This window comes from Diospyros lotus, chromosome 10, assembly GCF_014633365.1.
Source record: "Diospyros lotus cultivar Yz01 chromosome 10, ASM1463336v1, whole genome shotgun sequence".
Lineage (NCBI taxonomy): Eukaryota > Viridiplantae > Streptophyta > Magnoliopsida > Ericales > Ebenaceae > Diospyros > Diospyros lotus.
The window spans coordinates 24,559,206-24,576,030 of NC_068347.1; the positions used below are offsets into that span (position 1 = coordinate 24,559,206).

The window sequence follows — 16,825 nt, forward strand, 5'->3', positions numbered from 1 at the left end:
TTGCAAATGATATTTTAGCACCCAAAAATAGAAACTCCCTCCGGAGATGCTCTAAGTGATTAAATTAGTTTACACTATATTTTTGTACAAAGAATATATACAAAAAATACAAGAATCCTTTGGAATTTATTTTTCGTCTTCGTATTTGACTTTGTCTTTACTTATTACATAGTATTAGAGCCATTTCATTACTCAAATCTAGTATTGGCAATAGGGTGAGACCGGACATGTTAGGATAGACTTGTCTCATTCTACCCTCAAACGTGACCCTATGTTGCACGGAAACACCTCATAGGTGCCGTTTTCCTTTTTCCGAAACGTTTCGGAAACGCTTCTTATTCCTATTTCGGACCCTATTTATGCTTATTTTTTTATAAAAACGTCCGTTTCCACGTTTCTGTTTCCTATCGAAAACGTTTCCCATTTTCGTTTCCGTGCAACATAGACGTGACCCTAGTACTGACTCCATACCCCGCTTGATAGCTTGGTAAGGGGGGTTTTCACCCCATCCTCTAACCTAACCTAGTGGGGTTTAAGGCACCCCAAAACCAATTCTTAAAAGCTAAAACACAAGAAGAAAAAAAAAAAGCAATTGTCAAAAACACAATTAGGCTAGTCAACTTGATTTAATTGACTACGTCAGTATATCTTCTGTTTCAAAATTCATTGTAAGAGATTAACTAATACAACATTGTTTGCCAATACTAAACAAAGAAAATATATGAAAATGAGCAATAAGTGTATTAACAAATCTCATGCAACAACTTTCAGGATAAAGTGAATAAGTATAAAACATCACAAACTACAAAATGAGATAAACAAAATAAAATCAAACATATGGAAGCCGAATGCTTGTTCGTAGCCAATTTAGAAGGTCCTCTAGAATGTAAAAACAAGAAAATTATTAGCATTGGATCAAGAGGATATAACTTGTGTCTATATATATTCCTCAATTGTAAATTTCATACTTGGTTAATTTTATATGAGATTAATTAAAAACCTGATTACATCTCTAGGTAGGTATCTAATATGTTAAAAATGATTTAGATAAATTTTAAAAATGTTAAACATAGTTTAGATAAGTTTATGAAATGGATTAGAACGTATATCCTATGTTATGCATATATGTTGAAAAATGCATTTTAAATCGTATTCACATAAATTTTAATTTTTTTAAGTAAAATAGAAGATGATATTTTAAAATTTACCTTATTGACAATGTTTCATAATCTCAAAATAACTTATTTTCTTAATTAATAGAATATATAATATTTATATATACTTTTATATGTTTATATATATAGAAAAACATATAAAATAGATAATACATTTACATATAAATAATATATATTGTTAAAGCTCAAGGTTGGTTTAGTATAAATGATTTTGATGATAACAATTTATTTTTTTTATATTTTTTATGTTTTCGATATGTTTTATTTTTCGTATCTAAGTAATTTCGATCAACCGACATTTAGCCTCAGTTGATCGAAGTAGACTAGAAAGACTGGTTTCGCATTTCAATCAATCAAATCTTTGCCTAATGTTACTGGAGAACTTAGGTCGACCAAAATTTTATCTTCAGTCAGCCAAAGTGAATCAGTGTGTTGGCTTATGAACTTTAGTCAACCTTTACCTCAACCGAAGTGAGGCTTTTCACCCACTGGGCAACTTAGGTCGATCAACTGAAGATATAACTTCAATTGATCGAAGTTCTGTGGTAGCTTCTGATTCTTGATTCTCTGAATCTCTCTTTCATTATATGCCTAAGGGTTATTCTCCATGCTTTATCTTTACCCTTGTACTACATTATTTTGTCTTGATCTTCTCATGTGTAAAAGGCAAAATGTTTTTTGATAAAGTTATCTTTTTGAATGGCTTTTAATGATGATTCTGATTTGTTATAACTTCCATAACACTTTTTGTCTCCATAATGCTTATGTTTATTTATGTCTTAGGTTGTCTCCTCAGTTCTTACCTTTTATCTTTCTATGCAAATCACTCTTGTGTTGATATTGATCCCAACAATTGCTAAAAAAGTTAGAAGATTTGCTGGAGAAGTTAATGTGCTTTTTTGAATTTCAATTTGCTTTTCTCCTCTCTTTGTAACAACTATAATTTAGAATTTTCATATATATTCAAAGTAAATAAGTTGTAATAAGCAATAGTCCATAACTGAGAAAACAAACTTTAAAGAGCTTTGAAAACAAGAGTGCAAGTCTTAGTGTTGAATATTTGTTGCTATGAAAGATAACTGGTTGCTTGTTTTCGATTTGGCTCAAATTGGTTGTAAGTTTGTTTATTTTACTCACTTGTTGTGTGAGGGGTTATTGCTAGTTGTATGTTAGTGTGTTGTCTTGCTTAGGCAAGAGTTTTTCTGATAGTTCTAGCTCCATACCAAAAGCTAGTGTTATTTTACCTTCTCTAGTGGAACCTCAAGCTTTGTGTTTGGGAGAGAGGACTAAGCTCATTAAAGAGTTGAACTTCTATAAAAATTCTTTTGTGTTTGTGTGGTTGATTGTTTAATTTTTTGTTGTATCTATTGCAAAAACTCAACAAAAATATCATTACAAAAAGAATTTTTAATTAAAGTAAAAAGTTAAATATTTTTTAAAAACCCAATTCACACTCCTCTTGAGTGTTTTTCTGGGCAACACACACACACATATAGAGAGAGAAAGTTGCTTATATCTCTATATTGTGACAATAATAAAGCTATTGCTAAGGCTCAGGAATCTCGATTTTATTAGAAATCTAAACACATTGAATGTTGGTTTCACCTCATTCAATAAATTATTGCACGTGGAGACATACAATTGTAGAATATTATTTTAGTAGATAGTGTAGTTGGCTCACTTACCAAGGCTATGACCCGGTTATAACTCAGTTATCATCTTGAGAAGATAAACATTCGATATCTATCGACGATGATGCATTAATGTAGTCTTTTACTTGTGATATAAATTAACATTAGTGCAAGTGAAAGATTATTAGTAATATGCCATAATACTATATTTAGATGACATTTAGCGGGTGTGTAAATATGTTTGATGTATCTTTATATCTATATATATAAAAATATATTAATAAAGGCAACTTTTATTTATTCATTACTTTCCAGTTTATTGTATGTATGAGTTCTTAGATCTTCTATTTTGAGATTCTCATTCTTAAGGTGTTAAGAATATGTGACGGGATTATCTGGTAAAGAGATTTTTTAAATGTTTCCGGTTCTTATATTTTTCAGATGGGGACTTTGATTAATTGATCATGAACATGAACTAGAATGTAGTTTACTATCTTGATTAGTATGAGACACTAATGGTTAAGGGTGGTAAGTCGCTTACCATATAATATGTGATGCTTATAGTAAACTCGTGGGTGGTTGTTGGAAAATAACATATTGAAGATGACTGATCACATGGGATGGTGGATAATGATTTCATTATCAAATTGCGATTGTGTAACTAAGCCTGACCACGGTTCCAAAATTGACAAATTGGCGATTCCGATTCCACCATCTATAGATGGTTCCGATTTCGGTTCTCTGACAGTTCGATTCCAATTCCAATTAAAAACTAATTTAATAAAAAAAAAAATCCTTGGACTTAATTTATATAAATCAAGTTACCTATGTATTCTTTTGGAGTTTAAAAGAATCAAAACCCACGTAATTCACTTACTATTTGTATTTGTAACCCCTTTACCTTAATCAAAATTATTTTCTAAAGTACTAGTTATTATGCATTGTATTATATATTTTATATTTATTTAATTTATTTTTTAACAATTTGAATTGATTCTAGTTCGGGTTTTGATTTCAATTTTAGTTTCTTATTTTTATAAACTAAAACCAAATTGTAAGTCTTCAGTTCCGATTTTTGAACCAAAATCGAAAAGACAATTTTAGTTCAATTTTTAGAATAATGGTTTTGGTTTGATTCACAGGTCGAATCGAACCGTGGTCAAACCTATATATAACTGATCCTTTATTTGAAGCGACACAATTGTCTCGTGTATTGATGTGCAAGATTTACTGATAAGATGGGCATGTTTATTTTTGTGGTCTCATATCTCTAGTGGATGAAGAAAGATGGTTGTGGATAGGATTTATCACCCTCATTAAATTGAGGTGAATGTCTTATGTGGTTTATTGTTAATGTGACGAAAAAGTCTTTAGTCAAGGTAATATGATTAATTAGAAAAGAGTTTCCCAAGGTGTCATGTAGTCATGCTAACAAGATCAGCCATATAGTTATTGAATTTGTGAGTTTATCATTTCATAGCTCTCGCTTAATCGGGATGTTAGTGATAAGAACTCGTGCATATCTATGTAGGTTAATTTGAAAATTTTATACAAATTAGATATGCGTAACAAAATACATACACACACAAATGCCCCTCAAATAGACAATTTTAGTAATGAACCTTCAATTTTCCTTCGCTACCTTCAAGAGTATAAGAGTATAAGGCAATATTGAATGCTCCAAATTAAATGTTAAATCATTTAGTGAAGATTCAAAAGATTCTTTTTTGCATGTATGACAAATGCAATAGGTATCCAATTAACACCAAAGCTCATTTTTTTTTTTTTTTTTAACTTTTCACACCCAAGTCGGAATGAATAGCACCAAATTCATCTAATGAAATGACAACTAGCATTATGTGTTACTTATTATCAAATGTATTTCAAGAGTTACGTGAAAATAAATATTTATCTCATCACAATGCTATGTACATAATTTTTACATCATGAACATGTTAACACATATAAGTAACATAAAATAAATTAAGTGATTTAAGGGGGATAACCACTCACCTATTTATGGGCATTTCTCCTGTTATTCATATGTTAAGACAAATATTCTTGATCTAGATATCACAAAAATTTCAAGTCGTGTTATTGAAAATTAAATAAGGATTGATTTGTATAGTTTACTTTCTATACCAATATTATTCTTATTTATTTATTATTATTTGTTACTTTATTTTTTTATTTTTATTTTTACTAGGTTTCTAGACTTACCATGTGCTTGTGTGTTGGTTGTCTTATTTGTTCTGTTGTTTGTCATCTAGTGGTCAAAGAAGCCTAATTCTTTTGATATTCAATTATTTTTTTATCCTTTTTTTGCTTCTCTCATTTCTCAATCTTCCCCTACCCTTAAAATATTGTGAAAATGGTTGAAATCTCATAGATCTAGCTGAAAATTTCTTAAGTGATCTATAACTTTCAATAACTTTTCAATTTCTCCCTTATATCTCACCCAAACACTTTCCTTTAAGAAACAAAACACCCTCAAAATATTCAACCAAAACACCATAAAAACAACTTGATTTCTTCTAAAAAAGCCCCTAAATATTCAACCATGGCGATGCCTCTTTTATACATCTTTTCCAATTGCCCAACCTACCAAATCCACTAATGGGAGGCCAAGAATCCACAGAAGTTATAGCACACTTGAGTGCCCTTGCCATAGCTTGCAATGGAATCTCGTATCATCATCCACCAGTGGAGAGAATCCACCATTCAACTTTTCTAAATTCTCACTTCAGCCTCCTTAGTTTTATAGAATTTGCACAGAGGCCCTCAATGTACTTTTGAGAATTTTGCCCAAACCCCTCTCATTCTTTCAATTATTCACTTGGTACCCCATTAAATTTGCTTTTTAGTCATCAACAAAATTTTGGGTTCCTCTTTTGGTTTTGTTTTTCTTTACAATTTTGAATTCTCTTTTAAAAAACTATCATGACGCCATTATATATATATATATATATTTCATATACAAATTTCATTTTTTGGTGTGAATTTCTTGAAATAAAGAGAAATTTGTAAAAAAAATGAGATGTTACAAGAGTGGTGGAAAGATTTGGCTAAACCAAACATGATCATATTTAAAATTACGAATTCGTAGATGTGAAATTCAAGACCCAACATATTTGATCAAGAAAAAAAAGACTGTTTGTTTCATTAATGGAGATCGAAATTGTTTATGTGGTTGGTGTCATTATTTGTCACTGTTGAAGGTGTTTGAAGAATGAAACATATTATTTTATTTTTTAATTAGAAAAATTAGTAAAGAGTTTATTAGATTTAAATTAATTTTAATTTTTAATTATTTCCATATTTTTTATTTTTTAGTTAAATTTAATTTAACTTTATTTGAACTTACTTAAGTTCATTAAAAATAAAAAGAGTGTTCGAACAAAATTAAATATATATATATATAATGTTCTTTACAAATATTTTTAATTTATAAGACTGTTTATATAATCCCCAAAAAATAAGAAGTATAGGACAATCTATCTTAACAAAATAAATAATTTAGTATATTGTTAAAAAAATTAAACATTTGTTATAAATTTAAAATTATACATAAAGTTAGGTAATTATTGAAAAATTAAAAGTTTGTTATAAGATTGAGATAAAATTAAAAATTTAGTATTTTGTAATATTTTTTTATAAAATCTCTATTTTTATTATTTATAAAAAAATTAAAAAGTACATTAAATGTAATAATATAAAGTAAATACGTCAAAACAAAACAAGATAGAGAACAATATTAAGAACATATACAAAAAATTGAATGAATAAATGTTGAATTTAAGGCTTAGCCTCTGCCAACTGCCAAGCACGCTGCTTACGTGGAGAGCCGTCCTTGTGGACCAGCAAGCTTTATGGGCTTCGATTCGATTGCGGAGGAGGACTGGAAGGCAGATCAAGGATCTCACCGGCGAGCCGACAACCTCCTTTGCCGGAGAAGGAAAGTGCCTCTGTTCTCGGAGAAGGCAAGATCAGCTCACGAGAGAGAGAGAGATTTCAGGCGGCCGGCCCACCAGATTTTCTCTCTACCATAATCACTTCCGTCTCCAACTGCAGGGGAACCAGTCGCCGTCCGTTGTGGCGTTATCACGCCGTGAAGACGAAAGCCATCTCATATAAACCACGAGTGTTCCAGATTCACCCGCCGCTGAACGAAGAACAACGGATTCACCCGCTTGAGTTTATGAGACCAGGCAGCCATCTCCATTTTGGATCCAGTTACTGATTTACTTACTTTCCCTTTGTCTTGTGGATGTTAATGGTTTTGTTTTTGATTGTTGCTTCTGAGACAGAAGGGGCTTTTGTTCGGACCCAAATCAAGCAACTAAACCCCCACTACCAGTGAAGGAAATCTAATTCTGTTTTCCACTGACCCGCTCCACTTTTAGCAACCCGGCTGCTACGTAGTTTGTTTTCTAACCCTCTCTATATTATTTTTCATTTATTTATTTTTTGCATTTATTTGAATAAATTTTTCTAGGAAATTATCGTGTTAATTAGAAATACAATGGACGAAAAGGGTGGAATGATGTTCAAATTATTGTGTTAAGAGACTTGTCAGTTGTATGACGGAATATATGAACAAATTTTAAGTTAAGATATTCTGAATCAATCATCCAACCTAGATATGCCTGGAACATATGAGATGCAAGCATGCATGCTTATAGGTACCTTGCCCGATAGTTGGGAAACCTTAACCTTAGTTATTGCCCTTGATAGTTCAGTTCCAGAATGGCAAGTTGAGAATGAAAATGGGTAAAGGCAAGCTTATACAATGAAGAAGTTAACAGTATCATAGTGGTTTCCCCCCTCCATCTGATGCTCTAGTTATGCACTAGATGTATTCGATAGGGGTGGTTGAAGTTCCACAACGGCCAATGCATCCATGCTCCGGGGCGTGCTCAATGGTCAATGCTGAGATCCAGAATTGTTGGGAAAAATTGGGTAGAGATTTGATAAATTGCGAAAGTTTCTTAGAATCACATTTTTCCACTATGTAATAGAATATAAGCAGAAATAGAAGAGATAAAATTTAAATGTGGAAAACTCTCAAATATTAAGGAAAAAATTACGGAACAAGTTTCGAGAAATATTCCACTATAATAAGGATAATTACAAATACTTTCGCACACTCTACTCTCTTTCAAATGATACAAAAATATAGTGACACATTCTCAGAGACCCTCACTTTGAAGCCTTGGCTTTCTTGCCTCTCCTTTACTTTGAAGCTTGTTGTTGCTTCTTAGATGATTCAACAAGCATTGAACCAATGTTATTAATAGGCAATTTTCCATGCAACTTGTGGATGGGAGAAGTTCACTTGCAAATTAGTTAAGCTCCACTACCTTCAAATGCTCCACTGCCTTCAAATGCTCCATTAGCTCCATGTGCGTCACTGCCTTCAAATGCTCCACTAGCTCCACGTGCTCCCATTTCTCATCTCTTTCTTTTCTTCAAATTGTTGGGGTCCAGCCCCATATATATAAAAAAAAAGAAAATTGTTGGGGTCCAACCCCATATATAAAAAAAAAAAAAAGGAAGAAGAAAAGAAAAGAAAGAGATGAGAAATGGGGGCACATGGAGCTAGTGGAGCACTTGAATGTAGTGGAGCTTAATTAATTTGCAAATGGTCTTCTCCCATCCACAAGTGTCGTGGAAACTTGCCTATAAATAGCATTGGTTCAATGCTTGTTGAATCATCTAAGAAGCAACAACAAACTTCAAAGTAGAGGAGAGGCAAGAAAGCCAAGACTTCAAAATGAGGGTCTCTGAGAGTGTGTCACTATATTTTTGTATCACTTGAAAGAGAGTAGAGTGTATGAGGGTATTTGTAATTTTTCTTATTATAGTGGAATATTTTTTAGAGCTTGTCCCTTGTTTTTTCTCTTAATATTGGAGGGTTTTTGACATTAAAATTCTGTCTCCTGTATTTCTGCTTATATTCTATTACGTGGTGGAAAAATGTGATCCTGAGAAGCTTCTGTAGTTTATCAAATCTCTATCTAATTTTTTCGAACAAATGGTATCAGAGCTCTTGGTTGCGAAAGTGTTAGTCTTTTCAAGAAATTTTTATTATGCTCTGTGGTTGCAACATTGTTTGATTTTCCACATCAAAAAAGAATTGTCTTGGCTAAAAGCATATTTCTTGTACGTCTGGTTACTGGATTTAAGTGAGCTGTGCGGTAGTGCATGTTTAGGAAAAGTTCTGGCTAAGGAAAGATTTGGTATTTAAGTGTGTCCATTTGTGACTCACCTATTTTTTTTAGAAACTTATCTGGTGTACTATTCACTTATAGATACTATTCCAGTATACGGTTACTATCCACAGGTGAATAGTGGAAGCCTAGTTCAAACCTGATGGAAGCCAGTATAAGCAGAATGATTACTCTGAACGGAACCAACTATCACATATGGAGGGAAAAAATGAAAGATCTCATTTATGTGAAAAGTTAGCATCTACCAGTATTTGTTACACAAATGCCCAAATCGAAAGCCAATGAAGAGTGAGAATTCGAATATGCCTAAGTATGTGGTTTTATTTGGCAATGGGTAGATGACAACGTGCTCAATCATATTTGTGATGAGACGCATGCCAGATCATTGTGGGAGAAACTTGAATCTCTATATGCTCGAAAGATCGGCAACAACAAGCTCTTCTTGATTAAGAAGATGATAAATTTACACTACAAGGAGGATAGCACTATCTCCGATCACTTGAGTGATTTTCAAGGAGTTTTGCAGCAGTTGTCTTTTATGGGTGTAAAGTTTGACGATGAAATTCAAGCTCTATAATTGCTTGGTACTTTACCAGACTCTTGGGAGACATTCGGAATGTCTCTTTGTAACTCTGCTCCTAATGGTGCAGTGATGATGGAACTTGTTAAGGGTGTTGTTTTGAATGAAGAGATGAGGAGAAGATCTCAAGCTTCATCTTCGCATTTCGAGGTTCTCATCATCGAAGATAGGGGGAGAAGTAAAAGCAGAGATCCGAAAGGTAAAAATAAAGGTTGAAACAAGTCAAAGCCTAACTACAAAGACGTAGAGTGTCACTATTGTGGCAAACTGGGACTGTAACAACTCGTTAGTAAGTCTAGAATAATTATTTAAATCATAATTATGTCGCGTGATAAATTTTAGCATTTTGTGAATTAAGTGTTAGAAATATTGAGGGAAGTATTTTATGTGTTGTAAAAGGGTAAGCTAATTAAGCATAAGTAATGTTAAGGGTCCAAATGTGTTTGGGCCAAGGGTTGTAAAGTCTAATATAAGTAATAGATGAAAGATTTAGATAATGGGCCTAAATTGAATTGGGTTTCCATTTGGGTCCAAGCTCATGTGTTATTGTGTTGTGTTTTAATGGAAATGAAGTGAGTTGAGACCCAAGTTGAAAGGTTAGTCCATTGGGCCTAAATGGATTTGAGTTTGAGCCCATGTGCATAATATGTGGTGTTTTAATTAAATGAAAATGAGATGGTAAAATGACCAAAATGGATTTAATGGATGTGTTATGTATGAAAAAGCTAAAGGGCAAATTTGAAAAAAAAGGCAAAATGACTAAAAGAGTGTTAAATTATGTTGTTATGTGTGTGTGAATAAAGGGTAAAATGGGAAAGGGGAGGAGGATGGTGGGGAACAAGAGGGGTTGGCGGGGGAGCCATGCCTCCTTGCTTTTCTCTTCTTCTATTCCATTTCCTTCATCATTTTACCTCCTTCTCTTGTTCCCTCTCTATTCTTCTTCTTCTTCTCTTTCTTTGCTTCTTCTTTTTTTTTCTTCTTCCATTGTTAACCTTCATTGGAGCTTCAAGTAAAGGGATTTTCAAGAGTTTCATCAAGTTCTTCTTTGGGTTTCATCTTCAAAGGCAAGTTCTTGCTTACCTTCTCTAATTTTTTTACAGCAGCTTCTTAAATCTGACCTTGATGTATTTCTTGGGCCATAACTTCTTGTGGTTATATCCAAATCAAAATCTATTTTTTGATAAAAAAATTAGACGTTATAAGCTTTATTTTAAACACAAGAATCGAATTTTTTGACTAAGATTTGAACCTTTAATAGCCCCATAAATTATTGCATAAAATCTGAATTTTTCTGCTTTGTTTTCGAATAATCTAACCTTGCTTCGATTTTTAGGGTATAACTCTCTTTGATTATATCTAATTCAAGATTAGTTTGTTTCTGTGTAAAGTAGACTCGATAAGCTTCGTTTTCATATATGGTTTGAATAATTTGGCTTTAAATTGAACTTGAAGTGGATTTGTTAATCTCTGCTAGAAAATTTCTTAACTCACTGTGAAGCATAATCTGCTATATTTCAGTTTTTGAGACATAACTCTCTGTGGTTATATCTGATTTGCAATATGTTTCTTGTTTTGTAAACTAGACATCATAGGCTTCGATTCGGTATAGGATTTGAAATTTTTGGTTATGATTTGAACCCATAACAGTCTTGTTGAATTCTATTCAAAATTCTGTAATTTTACTATAGCAATTCTACCTTGTTTTGGTTTTTGTGGAAACTCACTAAAGGTTCATTGGTTGTGGCCCAGGGAGAGAAGAGTCCTAGCTTGTATGTGACAAGCTAAAATTGCTAGTGACTTTGTCAATGCTGTGGAAGATGAGAAGACTGCCGAGAAGTGGCACAAGAGACTTAGTCACATAAGTGAGAAGCGACTAAACTGCTTGGCCAAGAAGAATCTGCTCTCAGGTGTAAAGAGAGCAAGTTTGAAGAAATGTGTGTATTGCATGGTCGGGAAGCAGAATAGAGTTACCTTCAATAGTCACTCTCCTTCAAGGCAATCGGATTTGTTAGAGTTGGTGCATTCCAATGTTTGTGGTCCCTAGAAAGTAAAGTTCTTTGGTGGTGGACTTTATTTTGTGACGTTTATTGATGATCATTCAAGGAAACTTTGGGCTTACATTTTGAAGACCAAAGATCAAGTGGTTGATGTTTTCAAGTAATTTCATGTATCTGTTGAGAGGGAAACTGGTAAGAAGTTGAAGTGTATTCGTACTGACAATGGTGGCAAATATGGTGGTCCTTTTGATGAGTACTGCAGAATGATGCATTAGACATCAAAAGATGCCTCCAAAGACTCCATAGTTGAACGGTCTGGTTGAAAGGATGAACCAGACCCTAATGGAGAGAGTTAGATGTTTGCTTTTAAAAGCAAAGTTGCCAAAATCTTTTTTGGGGGAGGCTTTGCTCACAGCAGTACATGTTGTCAACCTATCTCCAGTAGTTGCTTTGAATGGTGATGTCCCTGATAGAGTTTGGTATGATAGAGAAGTCTCTTATGATCATCTACGAGTTTTCGGATGTAAGGCTTTTGTTCACATTCTAAAGGATGAGAGGTCAAAGCTTGATGCTAAGACACGACAATACATATTTATCGGTTATGGCCTTGATGAATTTGGCTACATGTATGACCCGATTGAGAAGAAACTTGTTCGGAGTCGCGATGTAGTATTCATTGAAGATCAAATCATTGATGATATTAAAAAAGCTAAGAAGAAATTGCCTAGTGGCAGTGAAGGCTTGATTGATCTAGATCCAATTCCTATGGTGAACTTGCCCAATCCAGTTGAAAATGGTATTCAAGGTGATAATCAGACTGATGGCCAGCTAAGGGCAGATGATGATGACCCTACAGATGAGATTTGTCACTTAAATCATTACTCATTATTATTTTTCTATCACTTGCCATGAGATTTGTCTAAGTGTCATCTTTAAGGCTAAGCTAGATTAGGCTTCATCATGTTATGCCACTTGTCACTCCAAGATTAAGCTATTTAGATTGAGATTTGAGTCTCATGATAGCCCTTCCATGTGTTCCAATCCTATGGTGTCAAGTGTCATCTAAATTATTCTCTTTGGAGATTTGGCATCTTCATGCTTGCCACTTGTCATCACCTAATAAGCCTTCTTTGATCTTGAGATTTGCATCTTAATCATTACTTTTTCTCCCTTGCGACACGTGGCCTTAGAGATTTGGGCCGCCATCATTAGTTTTCTCAAATTTCTTTTTTTTTTGGAATTACATATGCATCCCGAGACCCTTAAATTTTCGAAAGACATTTCATTTATTTAACGGCAATAACTTACAAAATTTTTAGGTATTACAATCTGACTTAACACAATTCTTTGGGCTCAATAGCCATGCAATTCAAAATAACACAATTCTTTGGGCTCAATAGCCATGCAATTCAAAATAAAAGTGCAATATTAACAATTACAAAATAAAACCTCACTTCACAAGCCGTTACACAAAACACTCCCCACGAATCTTTTGGTTGGGATGTCTCTATACACCACTAATCTTGGGCTCTAGCCCTACTGGACTCACCTTTCACTATTGCCTTTTCCTTGCCTGGAATGACGTGAGAAAACAAGGTGAGTTACAAGACTCAACAAATATATATATATATATATATAACAAATGAAGGTATAGATAGACCCAATAGTGTATACCCGACTCCCTAAATACATATAAGAGTCACATTATGAATTTCCCTTTATTGTTATCATTTCCATGCCATATTCATTATGCATTTTATGCATCACTTCAATTCTCATGCATATACATGTAGTATTGGGAGTTATATGCACCACAATGACTCACTAGGCCTTCACATTTATACACAATAAAAAATTAATTAGCCATTAATGTGGTTTGAGCATCACCTACCGGGCTTATGGCCACCTTAACCTATGTCTGACACTCTTTAGGATATCGTTTCTCACCCTTGGAACTTAGTCGCCGCACAAAAATATTAGGTGCGCAATTAATATAATCATGTATCACATATACATATCCCAATTTCATGTCATTTCTCAATGATTAAGAAAAATCCCACATCATGCTTATCATGCACAATTATATAAATTAAGGTGCGCACAATTTTATGATCACACAATAAATTTCAATACATTTATTTACTCATTCACACTTATAGAAATGCCCAACCTATATTCATGGTATATTTTTACCCCAACAACAACCTCAAAAAGCTAAAATTTATACATGCAAAAAACATCAAATCGTGCATGACCCTAGACCCTAATTAAGAAATGCATTATTCCTTAAGAAATATAGGGTGAATCAAAACCCTATTGAGGCTTTCGAATAAAATATATCAAATAGGTATGAAAATCAGCAATGTTAACATCATCTCAATCATAAAAGGAGTCTCCAACACAAAAAGGATTAATTAGGCAAAATTTTAGAAAATTTTCAGATTTCGAAGGGTAACTTCAAAGGCCTATTTTGGACTCGTTTCTCCGTCAAATTTCATGAAAAATATATCAAATCGAAGTCTCAAATCTCTAGTTTCTGAAATAGCAATCGGATTTGGAATCGAAAATAACCACAAGGAGATATCCCACAAAAACCGAAACAAGGCAAAACTACTACAGTAAAATTATAACATTCTGGATAGAATTCAACAAGGCCGTTATGGGTTCAAATCATAACCAAAAAATTCAAATTCTATACCGAATCGAAGCCTATGATGTCTAGTTTACAGAACAAGAAACATATTGCAAATCAGATATAACGACAAAGAGTTAAGCCCCAAAAACTTAAGCATGACAGATGCTTCACAGTGTGTTACGAAATTTTCTAGCAAAGATTAACAAAGCCACTGCAGGTTCAATTTGAAGCCAAATTATTCAAACCATATATCAAAACGAAGCTTATTGAGTCTAGTTTACATAGAAACAAACTGATCTTGAATCGAATATAATCACAGAGAGTTATACCCTAAAAATCGAAGCAAGGTCAGATTATTTGTAAACAGAGCAAAAAAATTCAGATTTTATGCAGTGATTCATAGGGCTATTACAGGCTCAAAACTTAGTTAAAAAATTCGATTCTTGTGTCTAAAATGAAGCTTATGATGTCTAGTTTCTGGATCAAAAAGCGAATTTCGATTTGGATATAACCACAAGAAGTTATGGTCCAAGAAGCTACTGTAAAAAAAAAAAAAAAATTAGAGAAGAGAAGCAAGAACTTGCCTTAGAACATGAAACCCAAAGAAGAACTTGATGAAGCTCTTGAAAATCCCTTTGCTTGAAGCTCCAATAAAGGTTAACAATGGAGGAAGAAGAAAAAAGAAGAAGCAAAGAAAGAGAAGAAGAAGAATAATCGGGAGGGAACAAGAGAAGGATGTGGAATGATGAAGGAAATGGAAAAGAAGAGAGAAGCAAGGAGGCATGGCTCCCTCGCCAACCTCTCTTGCTCCCCACCATCCTCCTCCCCTTTCCCATTTTACCCTCCATTCACACATACATAACAACATAATTTAACACCCTTCTGATCATTTTGCCATTTTTTCCCAAATTTTCCCTTTAGCTTTTTCATACATAACACATTCCTTAAACTCATTTTGGTCATTTTACCATCTCATTTTCATTTAATTAAAACACCACATTTTATACACATGGACTCAAACCCAAATCCATTTAGGCCTAATGGACTAATCTTTCAACTTGGGTCTCAACCCACTTCATTTCCATTAAAACACAACACAATAACACATGTGCTTGGATCCAATTGGCAACTCAATTCAATTTAGGCCCATTATCTAAATCTTTCATTTATTACTTATATTGGACTTTACAACCCTTGGTCCAAACACATTTGGACCATTAACATTATTTATACTTAATTAACTTTCCCTTTTACAACACATAAATACTTCCCACACTTAATTCAAAAAATGCTAAAATTTATCATGCAACATAATTATGATTTAAATAATTATTTTAGACCTACTAAAGGGTCGTTACACATAATGCTAAACCAGTTAGCATACCGTTGGCCAGTCACTTTAAACTTAGTAGAAAGGGTTGTCCCACTAGTCAAGTAGAAAAGGAAGACATGGCTTTGCAGTCGGAAGTTTGATGTACGCCATGGTTAGTACCCGTTCGGATATCGCTCATGAGGTAGGAGTAGTCAGTAGGTTTCTTTCCAACCCAGGTAGAGACCATTGAGAAGTTGTAAAGTGGATCTTGAGATATCTTAGAGGTAGTACAAAAAAGTGCTTGTGTTTTGGAGGGTCTGAACCAATTTTGAAGGGATATATAGATGCAGATATGGCAAGTGACCTAGATAGTAGGAAATCTACTTCAGGATTCTTGTTCACTTTTGCAAGAAGAGCTGTATCATGGTAGTCTAAACTACAAAAATGTGTTTCCCTATCTACGACAGAGGTGGAATACGTTGCCATGACCGAAGCAAGAAAATAAATGCTTTGGTTAACAAGATTCCTTCAACAATTGGGAATGAAGCCAGAAAAGACTGTAATTTAGTGTGATAGTTAAAGTGCTCTAGATTTGAATAAGAATGCGATGTATCATTCACGCACAAAGCACATTGATATAAGATACCATTGGCTGAGGTTAGTGGTGGAGGAATAACAATTCATATTAGAAAAGATCCACACTGATAAAAACTCTGTTGACATGATGACAAAAGTTGTAACTTGGGAGAAGTTTCAACTAAGTACCGGGTTGGTCGGCATGGACTTCATTTAATTATTTCCATTATTATTCTCCTTACTCATGGACTAGAGAGGGGAGAATTGTTGGGGTCTAGCCCCATATATATAAAAAAAAAAGAAAAGAAAAGAAAAGAAAGAGATGAGAAATGGGGGCACATGGAGCTAGTGGAACATTTGGAGGCAGTGGGGCACATGGAGCTAGTAGAGCACTTGAAGGTAGTGGAGTTTAATTAATTTGCAAGTGAACTTCTCCCATCCACAAGTGTCATGAAAACTTGCCTATAAATAGCATTGGTTCAATGTTTGTTGAATCATCCAAAAAGCAACAAGAAGTTTCAAAGTAGAGGAGAGGCAAGAAAGCCAAGGTTTCAAAGTGAGGGTCTCTGAGAGTGTGTCACTATATTTTTGTATCACTTGAAAGAGAATAGAGTGTGTGAGGATAATTGTAATTATCCTTATTGTAGTGGAATATTTCTTGGAGCTTGCCTGTGATTTTTCCCTCAATA

General features: G+C 33.6%; 1 long non-coding RNA gene across 1 annotated transcript; it reads left to right on the top strand.

Moving 5' to 3' along the window:
• Positions 1-6,607: 6,607 nt before the first annotated feature.
• On the top strand, positions 6,608-14,828 carry LOC127811389 (uncharacterized). Its single transcript, XR_008025675.1, has 2 exons — positions 6,608-7,227; positions 11,366-14,828. It is a non-coding gene; the product is annotated as an uncharacterized LOC127811389 (long non-coding RNA).
• The last annotated feature ends 1,997 nt before the right edge of the window (positions 14,829-16,825 follow it).